Below are 23,878 nucleotides of genomic sequence, written 5' to 3'. Positions count from 1 at the left end.
GGCAGTTTAGCAAAGTTCAAGATACAAAGTCAGAAAAAAAAAAAGGAAGAAAAATAAGGCGAAGTGATGGAGGGGGTCAGGGAGTGGTAAGAGCAGAGGGATGACCTGTATTAGGAGGTGATGCAAACCTTTCAAGACCGATGTGGGTTGTGGATGACGAGGGGCACACACCGAGCGTTTATAAGATGATAGAAATAAAGGTGGTAGCTCCTTGAAGAATGGATTTTGACTACTCGTTCATATAATCCAGTTACTGAGCAGTACATTTTTGAAAGTGTTTGATTCTTTTTGGATCATGCTGTATTTTTAAGGGGAAGGCACGTCACCTGTGTCAGTGCTGCTGGAGGGGAAGGCAAGGAGCCCTGGGCATTGATTACTGGATTGAGTACCGTGGAGGGTCTTTGGTGGGCTTGGAAGGAGTCATTTCCAGGGGGCTAGTGAGGCTGAGAGCTTGACTGGAGTGGATTTAAGAGAGAATGAGGGGGGAGGTTATATAGCTCAGGGGTAGAGTGCGTGCTTAGCATGCACAAGATCCCGGGTTCAATCCCCAGACCTCTGTTAAAAATAAATAAATAAATAAAAATAAATAAACCCAATTACTCCCAAAAAGAAATTTTTAAAAAAACAACATGAGATGAGAGAAAGTAGAGAGTTTTGAGTTTAGCTAACATTTTGGAAAAGCTACTTTCCAAAGGAATGTGGAGGTAGCTGGAGGGGGTGTGGGGGTCAAAGGAGTTAAACAGTATTTTTTAGAGAGAGGAGAGATCAGCATGTTTGTAAGAAGAAGGGAAAGGTGCAGCAGAGAGAGGAAAACCTATCATGCAGGAGCCAGGGGGGTTCATTGCTGGAATAATGCTGCAGAAGAGGTGAGAGGTGATGGCACCCGGGGCTTGGGGACAGGCTGGCCTTTGCAAAGAGCCCACTTAGTGACAAGAGGAAGGCAGGGAGTTGGGGCAGATGCAGGGAGGTGAGTGGATCCAGCGGGGGTTACTGTCGAAGTCCTCTTCTAACTACTCCTGTTTTCTTATGGAGGAATGAGAGCAGGGTTATCCGCTGACAGTGAGCAAGGGGGAGGAAGTGTTGGATGTTTGAGGAGAAGGTCCAGAGGATAGTCCCCAGGTGAGGGAGGCAGAACCTGAGTCAGGAAATGTGGGATTGCTGGGCAGGGCCAGAGGATATTTGAGATTGTGATTTCTGGAGTGAGGTCCAGCAGCACAGCTGGGTATGCTTCTCCAGCCACATTCAGCTGCTAGGAGCAGGCGCAGGTAGGCGGGAGGCTGGGTTTCATTAGGGTTGGGCTTTTGCTGGGCAAGGAGAAGGAACTCTGGGTACTGGGACTGAGGGTGTATGAAAGGGAGGAATGACCCTGGAATCTAACCAGCCAGGGTGGGCAGGTTCTCTTGGTGGTTGGGTCACTGATACAAGTCCTGATGGGTTTTTAAGATGATTAGAGTTGGATTCATAGAGGGTGTGAACTGGAAAGACAGGAGATAGTGCTCCTTGGGTGGGGGTGGGGGGTTGAAATGCGGATTATGGAGAGAGTTGAGTGTATTAGTCTGTTAAGCCTGTCATAACAAAATTCCACAGACTGGGTGGCTTAACAGCAGAAATTTATTTCTCATTGTTCTGGAGGCTGGGACGTCCAAGAGCAAAGTGCTGGTAAGGTAGGTTTCATTCTGAGGCCTTTCCTCTTGGCTTGTAGGACACCTCCATCTTGCTATGTGCTCAGATGACGTGTTCTTTGTCGTGCAAGGAGACAGAGAGAAGAGAGGGCAATGCTCTGGTGTCTCTTCTTATAAAGGCACTAACCCCATCACGGGAGCCCCACCCTCATGACCTCGTCTAACCCTAATTAACTCCCTAGGGCCCCATCTCCATATGCCATCATATTGGGAGTTAGGGCTTCAGCATATGAATTTTGAGCATTCAGTCCACAATGTTCAATCATTGCCAATGACAAGGTTTAAACATCTAAGATTATAGGATGAAGAACAGGATAATGGGAGGCAAGGAGCCCGAGGAACTAAGTGGGGAGGGTGTGCGGAGAATTGTCTTCATGGAACCGAAATCACTAAGTGTTGTGACAGGAGTGGTTTTTGGAGAGAGAAGCAGTGAGGCCGGTGCTAAAATCTTCGAGGAATTAGGGGTGAGTGGAGGATGCTGCCATCTCTAGGGGTGAATGGGAGGAGTGGTTAAGAGGCCAGACTCTAGTGTCAGCCAGCTGAGTTTGAATCTTTTCTGTGTGATCTTGGGCAGACTACTTAGTCTGTGCCTCAGTTTCCTCATCTGTAAAATGGGGTGATCATCATACATACCTCATGGGATTTGAGAGGTTTAAATGAATTAATAAATGGAAAACACTGTAGGGTGGGGGCAGGGAGGGGCTGGTGGTCTCGTCTGGTGGCATGAGCTTCTAGATTGATGAACCTTTTTTAGGAAGTGGGAGAGATAGAGGCCTGAACGTGACAAGGAGGTTGTCCCCTCCATCTCTGGACCAGGGACGCATGGAGTTTGGGAAAGAGAAAGCCACCTTTGAGCAGACAGCAGACATAGTGGAATTTTGGGGAGAGAACTGGATTTTGGTTAAAGGCAAGGTGAAGGGTTGAAAGGAGAGAATTTTGCTGAAAGTGGACAGTGAAAGCCACAGGACCCGTGGCTGAGAGATTGGGGAGGGGTCGTAAGCTGGGTCATGGCAGAGTGTACAAAGCTCTTTGGGGATGAGAGGCCAGGTGATGGGGGATGGCTGGGGGTCCTGGGCTCCGGGGAGTGGCTGAGGCATGGTGGAGCTGGTCTTGCAGATTTCCTAGCCTGCGGTGCTGAGGTGAAGAGTGCTGGTGTGTGCGTGTGGTGATGGCAGAGGGGCTGCCTTGCCATGAGCATGTGGAGCTCTGTAAGTCCCTTCTCTGGATCACCGGTGGCACTGTTGACCCCTGCCGTGGAGCTGAGCAAAGGGTGAGCATGTCCCTGGAACTGAAGTCAAAGGTCCTTGGGGAAGAATGGGGGGTGGGAGGGACAAGGGCTGGGACTGGTGACCTGATGGGCCAGATCGTGAAAGGCCCCATGTGCATTTTTTACAACGCAGACCTTTAGCTTGAGAGTCAGATCTATGCTTTCTAAAGGTCACCCAGGATGTGCGTGGATGATGGATGATGTAACAGAAAGAAATCCATCCTGATCAAAGGGACCAGTTAAGGGGCGGTTGCAATGGACTAGGCGCAGATAACGAAGACAAGAAATCAGTAGGTGGAGGTGACAGGATGGAGGATGGGAGGGTAGATCTGGAAGAATTTTCAGGGTCTATTTCCTGAGCAAATCTCTAAGCAAACAGGCCCCAGTAGGGTCATGGAACCCGAAGTTGCTGATAGGAGGCTAAAAAATAGGTCAGGGAATGTGGAAAACCTGGCTCTTGTTGGGGCCCCATCCCAAGTCAATAAGTTGCCACCTTTAATGAGTCTCTAGAGTTTTCCAGAGCCTCAGTTTCCCTAACTGCTCCACTAACACAAGAAGAATATATCCAGCTGCCTGTGGCATTTCAGCGATGGGAGTGAGTGCACGGGATATTGCTATGCATTTGAGCACTTCAGTTAAGAATGCTTTCTGTTTGCCTGGGATGGAGGGTGGGGTGGTATCAAAACCTTTTCATGTCTATGATCTCATTTAATGCCCATGACTCTGTCGGTCAATGGAAGCAGATGATGTTGGTGACAATGAAGATGCTACAAAGGCAGCTCACGTTTATAGCGGCTCATTAAGTACCAGTCTCTGGGCTCAGCACTTGCCAACATGGTCTTACCTGAGCAATCCCTCAAGGCACATAGTGTTACTGTTTCCATTTTAAAGATGAGACAACTGAAATGTGGAGAGGTTAAGCGAATTTTCTGAAGTTGTATGCTTACTAAGGGCCTGGAACTGGATTTTGGACTCAGGCAGTAAATTGACACCAGGACCAGTGAGCCATTTCTGTCCTACGTGAAGAATGAGAGTGTCGTCACCCTTGCTTTAGATGAAAGGTTGGCAGACCAGATGCAGCCCTCTGGTGGTTTTATAAATAAAGTTTTATTGGAATCCAGCCAGGCCCTTTCACTTGTGTATTGTCTGTGGCTGTTTTCACGCTACAGATGGCAGAGTTGAGTAGTGATGACAGAGATTGCCTGACAGAGAAAGCCTGAAAGATTTACCATCTCACCCTTTACCGCAAGTTTGCTGAGATCTACACTAGACTATCTTCTTATTGGTCTATTTCTTCTTTCTACCTGTTTATTTCTCTTTCTCCCAGCAATAAGATAGTATTTAAAATATAAAAGTAAGGGAAGATTATTCCTATTGTAGCATCCTGTTTTCATGAGCATTTTTACCAAAGTCAGGTTGAGAAAGAATGAACAGTTAATGTATCACCAGATGCATTTTTTAATGAGGTCTGCTTTTTTTCTCCCCATTTCAGATTCCTCCTTTATTTTGACATTCACTTGGTTGTGACATGATGAGGTCCACTCTTAACATAATGCCAAAGATTAAAGTGACACCAAATCTTCATAAAATACTTATGATTGTACCTACTATGTTCTAGGCATTATTCTAAATATTGGGATTTCCCCCATCTATAAAGTGAAGGAAAATTTGAAATGAGAGGATCTAGTTAAACGTCCAGCTCATCTCTACCACATTCTAAGCCATCCTTCTTAGAAGCCCCCTGCTTCTCAGCAGATGTCGTGCGCACACAAACAGCACACACCAAGAAATGTGCCCAGGGAAGGGACCTCCTCTTTAGACATTGCTACATAGAGTGGGCTTATCCCACAAACACACAGATATTGGATCTTAAGAAATGTGTTTTGGCTCTTGCAGCCTCCGCAGTGCGAGAGAAGGGGCCCTGCATTCTCGCTTGATATGACTGACAAAACCAAACCCAGGTAAAGGTCGCCAGCAACCGCTGGGCATCCCGTGTTGGGACTTCAGATAAGGAGCTGTAGTGTCACCTCCTGGCCACTAGAGGACTTCATCCTGTTTGAGCAGAGGGAGACTTGTTCCAGGCCTTTCTGCACGGGGGAAGGTTTGCTTATCTTCCTCTCACTTAATTCTCCAGCGGCCTTGTGTGTGGGTCCCTCCCTAGCTATAAAGCACCAGAGGGTGTTTAGGACAGACAGCCATTCAGTGCTGAACTGCTAAGGGGTTCACCTCCAGGCTGCTTATTCAGAGACAATGCTAGATTTAAAAATATCTTTATAATTTTGTGCACAAATCCATCTCTGTGCAACTTGTACCAGTTGGGTCCCTCCGAACAACATGAGGTGTGACCTGCTTCTGCACACGGTCCCTTTCACAGTGCTCCCCGGTGGAGAAGACACAGTGAAATGAATAGCTTGTACTTAACACACACTTATGTAGCACTTCCTGTGTATCCTGGGTGCCATTCAAAGTGCTTTATAAATATTAACTTACTTAATCCTCAAAACCACCCTGTGAGACAGGTGCTTTTATTAGCCCCATTTTACAGATGAGGAAACTGAGACACAGAAGAGTTAAGGAACTTGCTAAGCGTCATGCAGCAATTCAAGGGTAGGGCTGAGGATTGAACCCAGGCAGTGAAGCTTCAGAGCTCATAGTTTTCACTAGCACACTCTGCTCTGCTGCCTCGTAGGAGAGGGGCCAGATAAACAATGACATATTTTAGAAAATATTTTAATCTATTTTTTTCATTATAAGTACATAACAGAAAATTTGGAAAAATCAGAAAAGAAGAGGAAAAAAAATCGCCCACAATTGTACCGCACTACCACAATCGTAGCAATCAGTGTTGTGTTTTTGCTTTCATTTTTTATATGCATGTGAACTTTTTTCATACCTCCATGCATGCAATTTGTATCCTGCTTTTCCACTTAGCATATAATGGTTTAAAGTCCTTACATAACCTTCATAATCACCATTTTAAATGTTGCAGGAATGCGTGTATGTGGTGACATAGTGGAGTTCCAGGGGCGCTCGTAGAAAAGAATGTCCAAGGAAGGGAGAGAACAGTACACACTGTCGAGGCAAGGATGCAAAATGCCCGTGGGGCCTCTGGTCTCGCGTGACAACGGCAAAGGCCACTGGGCTGACATGTCATGTCAGTGGCACTGAGCGAGGAGGCAGCAGCTGGCGATGCAGTGCCTCATGGCATTTGGAGACTAAAAACAGTTCTGTTAGGTGACAACATGTGGTAAAGACTCAGTGGAGAGAAATGGAGCTTAGATTCACTGTAGTGTCTTGTACTTGGGTGATTCAGAGAAGCCCTGGGTTCTGATTCCAGCCCCATTAGCTGTGTGACCTGGGACACATCAGTTCAGTTCTCTGGGTATCAGTTTTCTTAACTATTTCATGGGAACAAGAACAGCTCTCATGAAGGGTCTTGAGAAGAATGATGCGTTGTGTCAGTTAGGGATGCTTTTGGCTGCAAGTGGTAGCAGACCTGATTTACAGTGGATCAAACAGAAAAGACTTGGTTTATTTATTTATACATATTAATATATTTTTACTTATATATAATATATTTTAATACAATGTATAATACATTATAAAATACATTTTACATAATTCTATAATAGATATATATTTATTATATATTTTCATATAATGCCTAATACACTGGACTGGATCTTTGATAGGGTGGTATTGACCATTCCTCATAGAAGTCCAGTTTTAAGGGAGATATTCTTGTTCTCGCTGATCAGTAGGAAATCCACGTGCGTGATGGGATTGATGCCACGGTAAAGCAGCTCCCCGATGACTTAGGAGTAGCATCAGAGCAGATCATGTGAACTTCCCTGAGGACACAGATCTTGAAGACCCCACGCTCTGAGTACCTCCTGCCCCCTCTGTCATTTGGCCCTTGCCTTCTGCTGCCTTGGACCATTCAGAATTTGCAGTGACAACCAGCAGGGGCTTCCCACAGCTGTCCCCAGTCCTCCTGCATGGCACTGATTGGGGTGTACCATTGATGGATTGGGTTCAACGCACATTTTAGAAACAAGACAGTCATTTACAGCCAAGTGACAGGAACAGGACTGTTTTAAGTGAGCACGTCCACTGAGGAAGGTGGAGCCAAGAGTCATCACGGCAAGGACGTCAACTGGGAATCAGGAAACCCGCCTCACTATAGTCTTGGGACTTAGACAAGTTATTTAGTAAGAATAAGACAACAATCTCCACAACAGCCAGGCGCATTTATTGAGTGCCTACTGTGTGCCAGGCACTGCGTTTGGCATGTGTTATCTAGCTGAACTCTCACAGCAACCCTGTGAAATAGGTACTGTTCCTATTTCCATTCTGCAGAGAAAGAAAAAAAGGACCCAGCAAGGTTCAGAGAGGCCAAGAGACACCCCGTGGTCACGGCCATGCAGCTGGTGAGTGGCGGGGCCAGCTTTTCCCTCCAGATTCACCCACCTCGGACTTCTTAATCACAGCAGTGTCCCTTCGGTGGCCTCCATTTCCTCTTCTGAAAAGGGGAGTGTGGCACTGGTCATTTTGGAGTCTAGGCCCCTGTAATTCTGCAGCAGATTTCTCTTCCAGGATAGTAGCAAGTTGCTTAGGCACTGAAGATGATGTGTCTTCAAAATGAAATCAGCCCACTTTTTTAACATTAAAAAAAAAAAAAAAAGACAGGAGAGTATTACAGCATTGGCCACTACAACAAGAATAACAGTTAAATGAAAACCACAAGGTATTTTTCTTTCCCTTTCTGGCTTGCTTCACTTAGAATGACCATCTCCAGGTCCGTTCATGTTGCTGCAAATGGCATTATTTCATTCTTTTTCATGGCAGAGTAGTATCCCATTGTATAGATATGCCACAACTTCTTTATCCAGTCATCTTTTGATGGACATTTAAGTTGTTTCCACATCTTGGCTATTGTAAATAGTGCTGCTATGAGCATTGGGGTGCATGTATCTTTTTGAATTGGAGTTTTCTCTGGTTATATTGCCCAGGAGTGGGATTGCTTGATCATATGGTAAGTCTATTTTTTGTCTTTTGCAGAATCTCCATACTGATTTCCATAATGGCTGCACCAAACTACATTCTCACCCACAGTGTAGGAGGGTTCCCTTTTCTCCACAGCTTCTCCAGCATTTATTGTTTGTGGACTTTTGAATGATGGCCATTCTGACTGGTGTGAGGTGATAATATCATTTATATGTGGAATCTAAAACCAAAAAAAGACAAACAAACTTATGTACAAAACAGAAACAGACTCACAGACATAGAAAACAAACTTATGGTTATTAGTGGGGGAAGAGGGGGGGAAGGGATAAATTGGGAGTTCAAGATTTGCAGATACTAACCATTATGTATAAAGTAGATAACAAGTTTCTACTTTCTAGCACAGGGAACTGTATTCAATATCTTGTAGTAACTTATGGTTAAAAAGAATATGAAAACGAATACATGTATGTTCCTATATGACTGAAGTATTGTGCTGTACACCAGAAACTGACACAACATTGTAAACTGACTGTACTTCAATAAAAATAAATTTTACAAAAAGGTTAGAAAAAAAAACACAAGGAGATATCATCTCACATCCTTTGGGATGGCTACTATAAAAAACAAATAAACAGAAACAAAACCCGGAAAACAACAAGTGTTGATAAGGACATAGAGAACTTGGAATCTTTGAGCACTGCTGAGGAATGTATGATGGTATAGCCACTATGGAAAATGCAATTCCTCAAAAATTTAAAAATAGAATTACCATAGGATCCAGCACATACATGGTATATTGGCATATATCCAAAAGAACTAACAAAGAGATATTAGTCAGCACACTCGTGTTCATTGCAGCTCTATTCACAGTAGCCAAGATATGGAAGTAACCGAAATGTGCATTAATGGAGGAATACATAAAGAAAACATGGTATATACATAAAATGGAATATTATTTTTCATTAAAAAGATGGAAATTCTGGCACATGCTAAAACATGGGTGAACCTTAAGGACATGATGCCAAATGAAATAGACCAGTCACAAACAGACGGGTACCGTGTGAGTCCACTTACACGAAGTACTTAGAGCAGTCAGATTCATAGGAACAGAAAGTAGAATGGTGGTGGCCAGGGGCTTGGGCTGGGGAGGGATTCTTGTTTAATGGGTATGGAATTTCAGTTTTGCAAGATAAAAAAAAAATTTGGAGATTGATTACCCAACAGTGTGAATGCGCTTCGCACTCCAGATTGGACACTTAAGGATGGTCAAGATGGTAAACTTTATCTTAGGTTTAATTTTATCACAATTGAAAAAAAGAATTAAAAAATAATTAAAGGACAGTAAAGGCTGTGACTTCAGAGAGGTTACCATTGCCGGTCCAGATAGCCACAAGGCCATCGCTGGCGCTGCAGGACCTGGACTGCAGGGGGAAGTGAGCCTTGTCCTGGAGGCTGTCTGAGGGAGCTCTTGGTTGGGTCAGTGGCCCAATCAGCTGTGACAGCTGAGCAGGGGAGCACTCAAGGGCTGATGAGGCCATGCTCATGCCTTACGTGAGCCCTGTGACATCTGCACTGCTCATATCATTTCAGGAACTTGAGGACTCCAAGTGGGGTTGGACCCTGACAGCTGGGTTGGAGGGTGGCCGGAAGGGGAAAACGTTCTTCACAGGGCCCTCAGTCAGCAGCCGATGGCATTTGGCCTGATGCGTGCATTTGTGGCATTGCTCTGGAATGCATTCAAGGGGAGAGGACCCTCTGGGACAAAACGGTTCTTTGTTGTTTTGGAAGGGGGACGGTTTGATTTGTTTTTAACTCGAAAGTTCAGAAACATCCGACTCAACTCTGTCATATTCCGGAGTCCCGAGGGAGGTGGGGAAATGAGGTGGTGACATGCTCAATTTTTTTTTCCCCAAGAAAATTGAAAGGTTAACCACTTGCTGAGAAAATAATGAATGCAGGCATAAATAAATAAATGCTCTGCAATATTCCTGACCGACAATGATGGACTTTGCCCCACTCAAATGTTTGGAGTCATTGGCTCAACAGTGGTGGAGGCCAGCCACAGAAATTCCAGTGCCGGAGCATGAAAATTCTATGCCTTTTCTTCACATTAAATTTAGACCTGGAAGATGAATGGATGGAGAGAAGCAACTGCACAGGGGGGCTGACAAAGGGAGCATCTCCATTAAGACCCTGCCAGTGGAGGACGTAAAGAACCCAACTCCACTGGCTGAAGAAAGAAAAAGAAGTGTGTGGGCTCATATATCTGAGATGTTCAGGATAGTTTGACTTCAGGCACAGCTGGATCCAGGGGCTCACATGAAGTCTTTGGACATCTGTCACTTTCTACCTTTTAGCCCTGGTTTTCCTCTGTGTCTGCTTCGTTCTTGGGCAATCTTGTCTGTGTGTGGTGGTTCCACCAGCTCTGGGCCCACATCTTTCCAGAAAGAGAGCTGCTCCTCCCTAATGCTTCTTGCAAAAGTCCCCTGGTTGGCTGTTTGGGGGCTGGCCTGGGTTACGTGCCCATCCCCGACCCACTCACCATGACCAGGGAATGGAATGTGTTGAAAGGCCAGGGCAGAACGATGAACCACACCTAGAGCCAGAGAACGGGAAGGGTTCCTACAACACAGGGCTGATGGTAAGGGTGGGGCAGCTCCCCACAGGGAAGTCTGGGGCTGTGGCCAGAGGAAGGAGAAAGGGATGTGGGGAGGACAGATAGTCGTTCACCACGTGGGGCACGTGAAGAATGGCAGAAGCCAGTTTCCATCCAGGATTCCGATTTCTTTATTTCCTCGCTCTCACTGCTTTGCAGAGTGCTGGGGGCTGTTGACGGAGTGGCAGCTCTTCTCTCTTCTGTTCTGCAAGGATTGCAGTCACCTCTTTGGAAAAAAAAAATTTATCATCCTTTCATTTTTTCCCCCAGCTTTACTGAGATGTAATTGACATGCACCATTGTGTAAGTTTGGGGAATACCATGTAATGAATTGGTGTATGTATATATCGTGAAGTGACTACCACAAGAAGCTTAGCTAATACATCCATCATCTCATATAGTTAGAATTTGTGTGTATGTGTGGTGAGAACTTTTAAAATCTACTCTCTTAGCAACTTTCATGTACACAATATAGTATTGTTAGCTATAGTCACCATGCTGTATGTAAAAGATCCCTAGAACTTACTCATCTCATAACTGGAGGTCTGTAGCCTTTGACCACCTTCACCCATCCTTCCCCCAGCCCCATCCCCTTGCCCCTGTTCTCTGTTTCTATGAGTTTGGGATTTTTTTAGGTTGCACATATATGTGAAATCATGCAGTATTTGTCTTTCTTTGATTGACTTACTTCTCTTAGCATCATGCCCATAAGGTTCATTCATGTTGTCTCAAATGGCAGGATTTCCTTCCATTTTTATGGCTGAATAATATTCCACCATATATCTATATCTATATATCACATTTTATTTATCCATTCACCTGTCAGTGGGCACACAGCTTGTTTCCAGGTCTTGGCTATTGTAAATAGTGCTGCGGTGAATATGGGGGTGCAGATCTCTTTGAGAGAGTGTTTCACTTCTTTTGGATGCATACCCAGAGGTGGGATTGCTGGATCATATGGTAGTTCTATTTTTAATTTTTTGAGGAACCTGGATACTGTTTTCCATCGTGGCTGCACCAGTTTACATGCCCAGCAGCAGTGCAGGAGGGCCCCCTTTCCTCCACACTCTCTGCAGCATGTGTCATCTCTTGTCTTTTTGATAATAGCCGTTCTAGCAGGTGTGAGGTAAGATCTATTTGTGGTCTTGATTTGCGTTTCCCTGATGGTCGGCGCTGAGCACCTTCCTATGTACCTGTTGGCTATTTAAATGTCTCTGCGAAAAATACCTATTCAGGCCCTTCATCTGTTTTTAAGTTGGGTTATTTGTTTTTATTTTTGCTCTTGAACTGTGTGATTTACTTGTGTATTTTGGATATTAACCCTTTATCAGATACGTGGTTTGCACATATCTTTTCCCACTCCCTAGGCTGCCTTTTTCATTGTGTTTGTTGATTGCAGTCACCTCTCTATTTGGGACAATAAGGAACCCTGTGATCAGGATGCCAGTAATGGTGTTTCTGGGCAGTGGCTGTTCCCGTTTTGGATTTTGTTGCATACAAGCAACTACAAACACTTATTTTCTTGCTCACAGACTTGGGGTTGACATTTTCCTGGTTGGCACTGGCCAGGCTTGATTTCAAGCTGCAGGTTGGGTCCAAGTCTCTTTGAACTGGTGGCTTAGGGCTTACTTTTGTCATGGTGGATCACGCAAGTGCCAAGGACAGACCAAACTGTGCAAGTCTGGAAGAGTTCATGTGCATATCACGGCTGCTCATACTCTTTTGGCCAAAGCACAGCACGTAGCCACACCCAGTGTAGTTCTCTGCACCATCTCCTGCTCTGCAAGGCCATGTGGCAGAGGGAACAGAGAAGAAACAGAAACAGCCATCCCCTCCGCCACGTGTTTCCTTCATGAGACCTCATCTGAGTCAGGCTTCCTGCACAAAATTAGCTTCACAATCCATCCCGTCCTTCTGATAAGGGAGATTTTTTTTGCAAGAACTTGAGTTTCCTCCTTGAGGTCAAAATCAGGTTGAGATATGTACCCTGAACCCTCTCAGGTGTTCCTCCATGGAGTGTGTAAGGAGAAGGTCTCCATCTCACCTGTCTGGACTCCCCTGCTGGTTAGTCAGGTGATCAGGGCAAGGGTCTGGCTGAGCGCAGGGCCGGGAGAGGCCTGACCAGACAGACGGCTGCAGGGCATTGGGCAGAGGGGGAGTTAGGAGAACCACCCTGACAGCCAGGCAGCCGGCCTGGCTCAGGTGCCTATCCAGAAGGAGATTAAATCAGGGCAAAGGGACAGAGCCCAGGGGACCAGGCCAAAGCAACAGGGTGCTGCACAGATTGCGGGGTGGGAGCTCCAGAAAGTTCTCGAATAACAGGAATTCTCAGCCTGGGAGGGGAGGAAGTGCTGAGGTGTGGGACATGACCTTCTCCTTCACCGCTTTTCACCCCAATGAGACAAGAGTAGCTAGGCAGGCAGTTTCCCCTCTCATTCGTGCTTTGGCAAATTGCTTAGAACTGCTTAAAAATCTCAATATGGGTGATTATTTCCATGACTTCCCAGTGCAGTGCGACGAGTTCATACGGCATAGAAACGCTTGCAAAGAAATGCAGTGTGAGAGTGACTTTTCCTTTCTCTTTTTTTTTTGTGAGTTATAGTCAGTTTACAGTGTTGTGTCAATTTCCAGAGTGACTTTTCTTGATAGCTCCCAGAGTAAGCTGTGTGTTTTACAAGATGAAGGCTCCCTATTGAAATGGTCTTTCCAGCTGCTCTGATACTTTGTTCTTATAATTAACTTTCATAACGCAGACGTTGGTTTGTTACATTTGAGGCACAGATTAGCAACTGAAAAAGAGACAGTTACTGTAAGCGAGTCTGTCTGCTGGGCTGAGTTCTATTATCTATGGAGCATCTGAGGGCCGCGGGCAGCGGCAGAGCAGGTGGAGGGAGGGGAGGGGAGGGGAGGGCTCAGGGAGGGCAGAGAGAGAGTTTCTTCTGCAGAGAATGTGGGGCCTTCGGCACAACTGGGAGTCCACAGATGGCAAGGATCACATTTCCGGATCTAGTGTGAGGCAAGAGGCAGAAAGCCTTTGCTTTCCTGTACAATTGGTGGCTGATATCGGTACCAGATGGGAGAGAACTGATTTATTGTTATTGATAATAATACCAAAATCTACGAGGAACTTATTGTGCACCCCACAGTGAATGATTTATCTCTTCAGAATAACCCAATATAATAGGTACTATTCGTATTTCCATTTTACAGATGAGCAAAGCAAGGGTGAAGCCACATCCAGTCAGTGCTAGATCAGGAATCCAAATCCAGCCTGCACTGAAGTTCATGGCAGTTTGTCCAGGATGAGCTCCTAGCATGACATGGTTGTAAAAGCTACCAGTTGGGCTTAGCTAGTGTCCCTGGACACTGGTGTATCAGCACAGGTACAGAGTGGCTCCCCTACGTAGATTAGCACCCCAAAGTGCTGAGTGCTGGAGAGGGCAGGCCGACCAGAAAGGGCTCAGGGATCCTGCCCGTGGGGGATCAGGGAAGCAGCTGGGCTTTCCAAGTAGGAAGGGAGAAGGACCACAGAGTAGACACCGTGGTTGCCCTCCAACATCCCTTCTCCCATTGTGCACCCTTCTCCCACTGTGTAACAGCAGTGGGGGTTGGCAGATTGACTCATTGCTTGGATGGGCCCTGGCTGGTCTATAGCTAAGCCAGTCAGGAAAGTCCCATCCCCTTGCCTCTATGATTGGCTCAGAGATGGGCAGATCTAAGATATTTAGGCCAATGGGATGCAAGGAGGGATTTAGTAGGGGTATCTAGGAAAATCATTCTGAACTTTGATGCAAGGGTTCAGGAAGGGACCTTCTTTCTGTCCACACCTCCCCCCAACAGTGAGCCAGATAGCAGGTGGCCTTGTTAGTTAATGGCTATATGTGACCACAGGGCAACCAGATTTGGGGGATGGCGGGGGCCACTAGCTCAGTCTCCCCTTCCTGCAGCAAGCCCACCCTAACTTGGGGCTGACTTGCAGGTGAGTCTATAAATCTTATTGTTTGATCCCCTTTGAGATGGGTTTTCTTTTTCTTGAAGCCAACAGCCTTTTAACTGGCATAACCTGGTCTACAAAAGGAAGATTAGCTTTATTTCTTTATCTCCAGGATACAGAGAGCAGAACTGGAACTAGAGGGAACTAGACATCTCTCTGAAGGTAAGGAGCTGCCTTGTGGTGAGTACTCCTGCATTTGAAGAACCCAAACTAAGGCTGGAGAATCTCAAGGAAGTTTCTAAGCGGCATGCCCACCACCACCGCGGTCAGGACTCTCAGATCGCTGAAAAGTGCGAGCAGGACTCTGAGGCAGGGAACTGATGCTAAATGCGCCTTCCTGCTGCTTTAAAGCTTCTTAGAAGGAAACCAGGGTGTTCATTTAGTTTTTCTTGCACCGTCTTCAAAAGAGACCAAGGTTGTTGAAATCATTCTTCCCAAATCTCCTACATTTTAAAAAGGTGAGTCCAATTGGCGCTAATTTAATGAGTATTATAGCCAACACATCAGCTTTCGGTCAAGTTGGTGGTGTAGTTGCATTGTATTTCTTAGTTGATTTTGTACACTTTGTAGGAAAATGAGATCTTTTGTATAATTAATGTGATTGATGAAGCCATGTCCTTCTGATCAGGCATGCCACGTAAATTCTTAGCACTGGAAACTATTCCAAAGGTTTCCAGTTGTGATTATCTGTGCTCTCCTGACGCATTCAGAGTCATACTTGTGATTTAATTATTGCGAAGTCCAGGGTCAGGAAGGCTTCCTAACCTTGCCAGGGCGATATTGTTCTCCTGGGGGAGACAGAAACCATTCTGCTTTAGTCATCCTTCTGATTCATAAACATTGCCTGTTCTAGGTCCCTTTCACAGTCCCTTCTGAATCTGTCATCTGTGAATTTATTTGAACATTTAAAAAGCATTGACTGCTTCTGATGTCTAGTGCCTGTTTGCTACGAGAAGCCATGCTTTCTTCTGTTTATCCGAGACTTGAATTTCCTGAGCTGCCAGCATCTTCAGCATCCTCTGTGGACTAACAGTCTCATAGGATATGACAAGTACCGTGCTTGGCCACCGTCAGCAGTGGTCTTTCCCACTTCCCTCCTAGTGCTTAGTTTTGTGTCAGTGGCTTATGTACTATTCTCTGCTGAGTTGCAAAGCAGATTAATGGTGCCAGTGGATTTTGCTAAATGAAGATGGAATTGAGCGGGGATCACGGAACATATTGGTGTTACTTTGGCAGCATCTTATGTGGTGAAACCAAGGGAGAATTTGACTCCTGGCTGCCTTGCCCAGTATGTGACTTTTTGCAGGAAGATGAGTGAAAGAAAGGCCATGTTTCAGGGAATGTTTTCCTGGTTGTTGTTGAGTTGAGAGGGACTAAGGGTAGACAGTGGGGCTCCTTATTTGAGTCAGCAGAAGCAGCTTTTTAGTTCCCAAATAAAATGGCTGGTCCCCCAAATGTCAGGACTTTATGCTAATTTTGTGACCTGGAAGATGGAGATGGGGCAGGGAGGACCAGGCATGTTCTCACATGTCTGGGATAACAGACACCATTAAAAAAAATTATCTCTGCTTCATATAGAATGAGTCCATTGAGCAAGAAGCCTCTGGAATCTCCTGTTAGCCACCCCGAAACAGGCACGTTTGCCCCTTTCTTAGTCCAAAGCTGCAGATGGATGCCTGAGGTCTCTTCCTGCTCAACGCCAATGGGTGACTGTAAAAACTGCTCAAGGTTTGCTTGAAGGGCCGGGCCCAGCGTGCGGTGTGCCAGCCCCACAGCTCTGCACGCCCAGCTCTGCACTGAACCATCCATCTCTGTTATGCAACTTAGAAGAAGGAGGCCTTTAACAACTGGAACGTTTGTCCCTGGCCACGGCACTCGGTAGCAGAGAAGCAGAGGAATTAAGGGCTTCAGAAGCATGGCCCAGGTCAGCTTTTGCTCTCCAGCCAAGAGGAGCCCCTCTGCATTTTTGTGCATGCGTGTTCTTCTCTCTGACTTTTAGATAACACGGATGACCTTCAGGATCTGATGCTGTCTCCAGGGAGATGGTGTCAGAATTGAGTCGAATTTTAATATACCCAGCTGGTGTCCGAGGATTGCTTAGGAATGTGGGGAAATTGCCCTCTCACCAACATCAGAATTGAGTCCAGAACTCTTCACTATTCTATCCTTGACATCTAAAAGAAATTGGGAAAATCCTAGCAGATGTCCAGCCAGAGGAAAAGTATAGAGTGGCTATGAAGGAAATGTTGTGATGTGATTTCTCCATTTTATTTGCTTTTGGTTCACATTTCATGGGAAGCTGGATTCATCTGTGTAGTTTCCCTGGCAAACATTGGAAACATAACGCCTGCTTCCTTGATGCTCAAAAGTGATGCTTCTGACTTCTATGCATGGACAGGTCAGAGTCACTGGGAAATAGAAGCCGATGGAGCCCTGCTGCCGAATCTTCACCCTCCAGCCTTCTTGGTGGCTGCCACTCCCACCCCCAAGAGCTCCGAGTGGGAGCTTAGAAGATAGTAAATCTGGAAAATGAGACAGTTTAACAGGTCACACATTGGAGAACTCTAATTCTAAATTAGTGATGTCACCAAGCAAAGTCAGAATTAGATGGAAAACTAAAGGTCATTTGGCCCAAGCTTCTAATTGTCTCCCCTCAGCAGAGGATAAAAACGAAGGTCTTCTGTCTTCCAGGATGCGCCCCACGTCCACGTTTGATATGGATACACCGAGCAAGTCTTGCCTGCAGTCACTTCTACAGAGAGAACTTAGAACTTTAAAAAGACAAAACCAGCTTCTAGTTGTCCTGTCCCCTCAGCTCCGTCCATCTGCTCCGGCTGTTTTTCGTGTCCCTTGGATGTCACCCACGGGCTGCCGGCCAGCGCCAGGCGTCCCGCAGATGCTGATGCTGAGCGTGCAAGAGGCCAAAGGCCATCTCAGAATGTGCTGTCTGTCCTCCCTTCACTTCTCTGTGAGCCTGCGTGCTTTGCAGCCCCTCCTCTGGCCCTCCTCCCAGAGGCACAGGCTCTAGTCTCTGGCATTGATGTTGATGATCAGCCAACTCGCTAATCAACGTGAAAGATCCAAAACCTGGTGGTTTCCACGCTTCACTCACCCATGTGTCACCTGAAGAGTTATTTGTAACATTTAAATACAAATGGACGAGACTGAATAGATTCTTAAGATGAGCTACTTTTTTCTTTTAAACTTAGTCTTATTTTAAAAGAAAACTGCAGAGGCTTGGAGAGCTGGTTATATTTTTCTATGGAGAAAACAAATCTATGTCCATTTAGATAAAGTGAAAATGAAGAGCGTTCCTTTTTGCATTCCACCCACGGGATCTGTTGATTGGTAGATCGAGTTGTAAGTGAACCTCTAAGTGGTGCAGAGGAGAAGACTGAGGCCTGGTGACATGAAGTTGCTTGCTCAAGGCCACCCAGCCAGCCAGTGACTGAGCTTGGACTTGAACCCAGAGTGTCTGAATTACCGATGCATGTGGACTCACAAAAATGTCTGGAGTGTGAGCCCAGCTCCAGGTGTGGTGGCAGATGCAGAGACTACAATGGAGTGCCTGTTCTGGTGGACTCAGGATCTGGTCAGGGAGACAGCATTCTAACAAGCCATCTTGGTGTTGAATTATGTGACAAGCACGGTGATGGAGACAGGTGCAAAGGACCAGGGGAGAGAGGATCTCCGTGTCTGGGATTGTGCAGCTGGAACTGCCCCCCCCCCCATGTCGTCCCTTATCCAGCACTAAGGAGATACTTCTCCTGGCAGTTAAGTGTCACTCAAACACAAAATTTCCTCCCTCCAAATCCTGCTGTGTGGCATAGTGTGGTGGCCGAGAGAACACCACCTCTAGTGTCCCTCAGACCTGTCCAGATCCCAGGTGGGCAAATCGCTAGCTGTGTGACAGACATGTTCTGTCACCGTTCAGAGCCCAGCTTCCTTCTGTAAATGAGGTTGGCACAACCCACCTGGATCTTAGGGATGTGGAAGGAAATGAAGTCCTGCACATAAAGCACTGACCAGTGCATGGTCCATGATGTACTCAAGAAATGAGGGTAATATTATACTATATGCGTGCCTGCCATATCCCTTCCTCACACCATATCACAGGCAAAGTTTTCCTTTTCCCACCAATCTATCTGATAGGACAGAGCCCTGGGTGTGTGTGTGTGTGTATGCATGTATGTGTTTTTAAAATAGCCTTTCCCATGGCCTAGGACCCTCTGGTCGGAGTTCTGTGCACATCCTTTGTCAAAGCACTCATTCTTTTGCACGTGCAGATGAGAAGTTAACCCTTAAACATAACTCAGGGCAAGGGGTGACTCCCATGAACAAAAAGCCAGCCTAAAAACATGGTGGCCCCATGGGTTGGACCTGGCAACTGGAAGTTGGGCTGAGTCTGTCTGACTTCATTTCTGGAGGCAGATGTAGCTCCAGCATTACCCAAGCTGGGCAGTGGGGAAATTCTCATGTTCCCAACACTTGCAACAATGCCCCATTATGCCCGGTGACTCACAAATAGGCTTGTGTCCACGGAACAGCGTGTGTCTCTGTGCAGTGAGTACAGTGCCTCACTGTATGTTTGAACTGGTTTCATAGGCTTGTCTCCACCACGGATGTGACTTGCCTTCTTTGCTGACCATTGCTGGAGATGTGTTGCATCAGAGAACGCCAGAAAAGGAAAGAGCTATGATTTCTTTATACTGGACAACTGGGCACCTTGGGGATTGTGCCTGGGAGGGAGACTTGGGTTCAAGCTGTATGGAAAGCAAAGTCTTGGGATCTTTGCAAAAAGTCGCTTACCTTAGTTGGCAGGTCACAGAAAACTCTCAGATCACCCGTGATTATCGCGGTTAGCGCTGAAGGCTCTCTTCGCTTTGACATGCAGGGGAAAGGGCAGTAGAATATTGACATGGCTCCTCAGATATGCCGGGGTCAGGGAGGCACAGCAGAGAGTGTGCAGGGATGGCTGATTTGCCTCTTGTGTTGGTATGATCATGACCTTGGGCGATTTCATCAAGAACCGAGAATCGCAGCAACACAGACTCGATTTCCAACATTCCAGAGGGAGGGACGAACTGTTGGCATCTGTCCTGTCCCGGGGACGCCCTGACCTGTTGCTTTTCCCTTCCGCCTGGCACCAGGGCCTTGGCCGTGCTGAGCTTCAGCCACTTTTGAGGGGCTCATGAAATAGGTGGGCCCAGGGCCAGCCTTGCTTGTGCGGGCTCAGCCCTCTGCACCATTGCAGATCCCGGCATGCCCGCATCCCCTTGGCTCCCAGGTGGGCTCCCCATCCACCACCAGCCACCAGGGAGACTGCAGTTTCCCCAGCAGCCCTTCCTGACGGCCTCTGTCCTCGCGTGAGTTTCCACCCTTTATTGTAATCCCAAGAATGAGAATGAAAACTCCTGGGCAAGGTCTTCGCTTACTGCTCTGTCTCCTTAACCACACCGTGGGTTTTCTCAGAGCAAGGACCCGACTGTCTTGCTCACTGTTGTGTTCTCAGCATGCAGGACATTTCCTGGTAGGCAGAAGGCACTCAGCAAATGTTTGCTGAGATACTCAGTGAAGAAATGAACAAATGCATGAATGACACTGGCAGGTAATATTCTGTGTCAGATGAGGATACCACAGACTCCTAGTTACCCATTCTAGTGTGTCACTGTATTGTCAACTTTGAAGGCTCGCTTTAAAAATCACATCTGTTAACCTGTTACGGTGCATAGATACCTTTGTATGAGTGAGTTTACAGGATTTCGAGATACCTGAGGAAATGGACTGGGCCTGGTACTCTCGGGGCTTGGAAACAGAGGTGTATACATGTGTGTGAGGCAGTGGGTGAGCAAGAAAGACCTGGAGTGAAGGCTGTGGGGTGTCATCCACAAGGGCTTCTGAAATGAGGGGCCCCTTGTGGGCATGACCCCTAGGAGAGTGTCCTTGAAAGGGAAGAGGACTGGGAGAGGGAAGCAAGAGGTCAAGTGTTCCTGTTAGCCCCGAGGCCAAGCCTGGGTGGGTGGGGGTACCTTAGACCCAGAGGGTGGGGGTAGGGGGTCCAGGTGAATTTCTGGTTCTTGTTTTTGGCTTCTTAGATGAGAGGTAATTCTCCAGCTCACCTCCAGTCACTTGTTTGTTTATTCCTTGAACTGAGCCACGCTGACCACCTCCAGTGCACTGAGGACGTGTCCTAGGCGTTGAGGGTGCAGTGAAGAGCGAGCTAGGTAAATTTCCTGCACTCCCTGAGCTTACAGTCTGGCTGGGGAGAAACAGACACGAAAATCAGTCTACTATGATGCCAGAATACCATGGTGTCCAGAAGGCAATGGAGGGACGACAAGGTACTGTTTTAGACAGCACAGTCAGCGTGGCTGCCTTGAGGAGGGGGCACCAGGGCAGAAAATAAAGGAAGGGGCTCTGACATCCAGGCTGGTCGTTGGTGAGGGGCAAAGAGACTGAATGCAGGTCCAGCTCTGTTGCTTCTGCAAGCATGCAGCACTGGGCCAAAGACGTTTGTTCTCTTTGGAAAGAATTCTTTCATCTGAGCTGAGAGGGGGTTTTTGATGGGTGTGCTGGGTGTCCCTGACTTTGGGACCCTGAGCCTCTGGTTGATCCTTTGTGAAGTGGGGACAGCAATTAGATCCCCTTCACACGGCTCTCTCGTAGGTTAAATGAGCTGATGTGTGTGAGAAGAGCACTTGGTGAACTGTGAGGGATGGAGTGTAATTTACATGTTCCCCAGTCATCAACCTTCAGGGTGTTGAAGCCCCACCAGCCGTTAGCTGCCTGCTGATTCTGGGGAGCTGTGGGACACCCTCCTTCATGCCCCCAAGCCTGATACCCTGCCCTCTGCCCAGGACTGTATTAGTGTTAGGGTCCTGCAGTCAGAGGCTAAAAGCGGTTCATGCAGGGCTGGCTGGGTTTTGGCTGGCATGTCAGAGCATTGCAAAGTCACCGATGTTTGTTCTGATGGGGTGGTGTCTGTACCAGATCAGATGTTAAAGTTTTTTGACTCTCAGTCTGGTTAAAAGCATAAACTCTGGAGCCAGCAGGCTTGAGTTCAAATCCCAGCTCCACTACTTACCAGCTTTGTGACTTTGGGAAAGTTACTGTCTCTACCCCTGTTTTTACATCTGTAAAATGGGAATTATAACTGTACTATCTCATAAGCCTGTTGGGAGAATTAAATGTATTATGCAAAGGTACTTGAAGTGGCACCTGGCATATAGCCCTAAATAAGTGTTTGTTTTTCTTATCATTACTTTTATTCCTCCCCTACTTCCACTGTGACTTCCTATGGAGAAGAGTCTGTTTTGTTCATCGCTTAGTTCCCAATGGCTATGTCAGGCTTGGCAAAGGGCAGGCACTCAATAAACGTTGGGTGGGTGCATAGATGAATGGGTGGATGGATGGATGGATGGATGGATGGGTGGGTGGATGGATGAATGGGTGGATGGATGGATGGATGGATGGATGGATAGGTGGATGGATGGGTGGGTGGGTGGATGGACAGACAGATGGATGGGTGGATGGATGGATGAGTGGGTAGATGGATAGACGGATGGGTGGATGGATGGATGGGTGGATGGATGGGTTGATGGATGGGTGGATGGATGGATAAGACAGATGGATGGATGGATGGCTGGATAGGTGGATGGATGGACAGATGAATGGATGAGCTACTTTTTACTTCTCCTAGACTTTATGATCAAGGCCTTAAGGGGGATGAAAGAAAATGTGGAGGGTGCTGATGGTATGGTTTGGAGAACGGGTAGATCATGGTGCAAACCCCCTTCCCTACAGAAATGCCTGAACATTGAAGGGAGAGGGGTCCTGGCTCTTCTCATTTGGGTTCTGCAGCTGACTGGTGTGGGTTCTGTGCCGGGCACATTCAACACTATCCATATCTGACTCCTCACAGCCACTCTAGGATGTATACTCTTACTGGTTCCACTTTACAGATTAGTAAACTGAGACTTGGAGAAGTGAAGTGCCTTTCTTAAGGTCACACCCAGGACTACTCTAAGTCCAGAATCTTTACCCTCAACCCTTAACGCTCCACTGTCGGGTCTGTTCCTCAGCCACATTATTGGCAGTTTTGCTCCACAGCACTGGGCCAAGGACTTAGTCTTCAGAGACCCTTCTGTCCACCGAGGTGAACGGGGACTCTTGACAGGTGAGTGTGCCAGCCCTGAGTGCTGGGCATTCTCACCTTGGGGTCTTGTACACCAGCTTCTTCTTGGGAAAATTCTATGATTTCTCCAGAGCAGTTTGGCTGAGTTCACTCCAGTCATAGGTAGTGATCAAGCTGGCATCTGGTGACACACACCCTAATCCGGAAATGTGATAGTAGACTGTGACACTGATAAAAAGGGGAGGTACTTAGCAATGGAGAAAGTGCAGTGTTTTTTGAGTGCTTGTAACACACTGGCACCTTGTGTACTTTCTCACTAGTCTTCACGTCAACAATGCGAACGGCATTTTGTCATCTTTATGTTGTGGGTAAGGAGACTGAGGCTCTTACTGGCTCTTACTGGGTCCCTGGCCTGCCCAAGCCATGTAGTTGATAAGGGCTCCTCCTGAGATTTGAACCTCAGGCTTCCAAACTCTCCCCTTCACACTTACCTTCCCTGGGAACATGCTGCTGGCTGTGAGAGGAGTGAGGTTCCTGCAGATTTGTAATTATCTGTCCTCACAGTATGGAGTTAGTCTAATCGAAATATGAGTAAGTTCACAATTGCTATGTTCTTCATTCTCTGACAGCTGGATGACAGTCTCAGACAATGCTGGGTTCTCCCCTGTCCACCCCCACATTTCAGGGAAAATCTCATCACTAAAAAGAAATCCCAGTGGTATATACCCCAGAGATTTGAAGGCTGGGACTCCCAAAATATATTTATACACCCGTGTTCATAGCAGCATTATTTTCAATAGCCAAAATGCAGAAGTAACCCAAATGTCCATCAGTGGAGGACTGGATGAGCAAAATGTGGTATCAACACACAGTGGAATATTATTCAGCCTTAAAAAAGAAGGACATTCTAACACATGCCACAACGTGGGGGACATTATGCTACATGAAATAAGCCAGACACAAAAAGGCAAATATTGTATGATTCCACTTACATAAGGCACTTACTTAGAGTAGTCAGATTTGGAGAGACAGAAAGTAGAATGGCGGTTGCCAGGGGCTGGGGTTGGGGCAAATCGGGAGTTGTTGTTTAAGGGGTATGGCGTTTTAGTTTTTCAAGATGAAAATGTAGGGAGACGGA

At 46.7% G+C, this 23,878-nt stretch overlaps 1 long non-coding RNA gene across 2 annotated transcripts in view; it reads left to right on the top strand.

Annotated features, from left to right (window-relative positions):
• Positions 1-23,878, top strand: part of LOC116658975 — a 253,594-nt gene that overhangs the window by 204,283 nt on the left and 25,433 nt on the right. The window lies entirely within an intron of this gene.

This window comes from Camelus ferus, chromosome 22, assembly GCF_009834535.1.
Source record: "Camelus ferus isolate YT-003-E chromosome 22, BCGSAC_Cfer_1.0, whole genome shotgun sequence".
Lineage (NCBI taxonomy): Eukaryota > Metazoa > Chordata > Mammalia > Artiodactyla > Camelidae > Camelus > Camelus ferus.
This window is presented reverse-complemented; position numbering and strand designations above follow the sequence as displayed.